The sequence below is a fragment of the Salvelinus alpinus genome, chromosome 4, assembly GCF_045679555.1.
Source record: "Salvelinus alpinus chromosome 4, SLU_Salpinus.1, whole genome shotgun sequence".
NCBI lineage: Eukaryota > Metazoa > Chordata > Actinopteri > Salmoniformes > Salmonidae > Salvelinus > Salvelinus alpinus.
The window spans coordinates 89,688,389-89,691,071 of NC_092089.1; the positions used below are offsets into that span (position 1 = coordinate 89,688,389).

At 48.3% G+C, this 2,683-nt stretch overlaps 1 long non-coding RNA gene across 1 annotated transcript; it reads left to right on the forward strand.

Annotated features, from left to right (window-relative positions):
• The first annotated feature begins 1,234 nt into the window (after positions 1-1,234).
• On the forward strand, positions 1,235-2,014 carry LOC139572530 (uncharacterized). Its single transcript, XR_011674449.1, has 2 exons — positions 1,235-1,472; positions 1,760-2,014. It is a non-coding gene; the product is annotated as an uncharacterized lncRNA (long non-coding RNA).
• The last annotated feature ends 669 nt before the right edge of the window (positions 2,015-2,683 follow it).

Below are 2,683 nucleotides of genomic sequence, written 5' to 3' on the forward strand. Positions count from 1 at the left end.
CTGCCGCCCCTACACTCTAACCACTAGGCTACCTGCCGCCCCTACACTCTAACCACTAGGCTACCTGCCGCCCCTACACTCTAACCACTAGGCTACCTGCCGCCCCTACACTCTAACCACTAGGCTACCTGCCGCCCCTACACTCTAACCACTAGGCTACCTGCCGCCCCTACACTCTAACCACTAGGCTACCTGCCGCCCCTACACTCTAACCACTAGGCTACCTGCCGCCCCTACACTCTAACCACTAGGCTACCTGCCGCCCCTACACTCTAACCACTAGGCTACCTGCCGCCCCTACACTCTAACCACTAGGCTACCTGCCGCCCCTACACTCTAACCACTAGGCTACCTGCCGTCCCTACACTCTAACCACTAGGCTACCTGCCGCCCCTACACTCTAACCACTAGGCTACCTGCCGCCCCTACACTCTAACCACTAGGCTACCTGCCGCCCCTGCACTCTAACCACTAGGCTACCTGCCGCCCCCGCACTCTAACCACTAGGCTACCTGCCGCCCCCGCACTCTAACCACTAGGCTACCTGCCGTCCCCGCACTCTAACCACTAGGCTACCTGCCGTCCCCGCACTCTAACCACTAGGCTACCTGCCGCCCCTACACTCTAACCACTAGGCTACCTGCCGTCCCTACACTCTAACCACTAGGCTACCTGCCGTCCCTACACTCTAACCACTAGGCTACCTGCCGCCCCTACACTCTAACCACTAGGCTACCTGCCGCCCCTACACTCTAACCACTAGGCTACCTGCCGCCCCTACACTCTAACCACTAGGCTACCTGCCGCCCCTACACTCTAACCACTAGGCTACCTGCCGCCCCTCCACTCTAACCACTAGGCTACCTGTCGCCCCTACACTCTAACCACTAGGCTACCTGCCGTCCCAGCTGCACTGAACAAAAAATATAAACACAACATGTAATGTGTTGGTCCCATGTTTCATGAGCTGAAATAAAAGATCCCTGAAACTTTCCATACGCACAAAAAGCTTATTTCTCTCCCAATTTTGTGCACAAATTTGTTTACATCCTTGTTAGTGAGCATTTCTCCTTTGCTAAGATAATCCAGCCACCTGACAGGTGTGTCATATCAAGAAGCTGATTAAACAGCATACTCATTACACAGGTGCAGCTTGTGCTGGGGACAAAAGGCCATTCTAAAATGTGCAGTTTTGTTACACAACACAATGCCACAGATGTCTCAAGTTTTGAGGGAGCTTGCAATTGCCATGCTGACTGTAGGAATGTCCAACAGAGCTGATGACAGAGAATTTAATGTTAATTTCTCAACCATAAGTTGCCTCCAATGTCATTTTATAGGATTTGGCAGTACGTCCAACCGGCCTCACAACCGCAGACCATGTGTAACTATGCCAGCCCAGGACCTCCACATCCAGCTTCTTCACCTGCAGGATCATCTGAGACCAGCTGATGAAACTGAGGAGTATTTCTGTCAGTAATAAAGCCCTTTTGTGGGGGAAAAACAAATTCTGATTGATTGGGCCAGGCTCCTCAGTGGGTGGGCCTATGCTTTCCCATGCCCACCCATGGCTGTGCCCCTGCCCAGTCATGTGAAATCCATAGATTAAGGCCTAATGAATTTATTTCAATTGACTGATTTCCGTATATGAACTGTAACTTTTGGAAATGGTTGCATGTTGCGTTAATATTTTTTGTTCAGTGTACGTTAGAGATGGACATTTATCTTTGATTTACTTAACAAAAGCCCCACTCAATAGGTGGTCCAGGGATGGAGCAGCGGTCCCCGAGTGGCGCAGCGGTCTAAGGCACTGCATCTCAGTACTAGATGTGTCAATACAGACCTTGGTTTGATCCCGGGCTGTATCACAACCGGCTGTGATCGGGAATCCCATAGGGCGGCGCACAATTGGATCAGCGTTGCTAGGGGAAGGTTTGGCCGGTGTAGGCCGTCATTGTAAATAAGAATTTGTTCTTAACTTACTTGCCTCGTTAAATAAAAAAATGACATGGCACAAGTGTGTGGGTTCTCTATTGCTCCTCTATGGTGTCTTAAAGAGGGGTTGGGTTAAAAACAGAAGACACATTTCAGTTGGAACTTGTGTGCAATTGACCAATATAGTGATCTTATAGTTTATTGTTGTTTTATATATATTTAAATGTAAAAATGTTATTGCAGAAAAAACAGTATACTTACTTAAGTATACAAACAGACAATGCTAAAATATGCAAGGGGGGGCGGGCGGGGGGGGGGGTTTACAACAAATGACACATTATACAAAGACCTTGGAGGATGCACACATTTGGATTGTTTTAACAGCTTTCTTATTAGAAGAATGCTGAACGGCCTTAATGTACTGCTCGGATTCCTTCTAGAAAACACGGAAGAGAGAGCGGTCCTATTGTTCCTCGAGCAAGGGGGAGGCCGACGACGTCACGGATTCTTTGAAACTCCTTGAAGATTGCATTTGTCTAATCGCGTATCCTGACCAGCAATCATTTGTCTATTGGTTCAACGCTCTAAACGCTAGGCTACCTGCCGACCAATGTACAAATCTTACATGACTTAAATAGCCATTCTCTCTCGCTTCTCTATAAATAAACTGTCAAAATATTATTAGAAACGTCTTTGGTAACACTTGACACCCAGAGTCATAACACGTTATGACACGGTCATAACCATG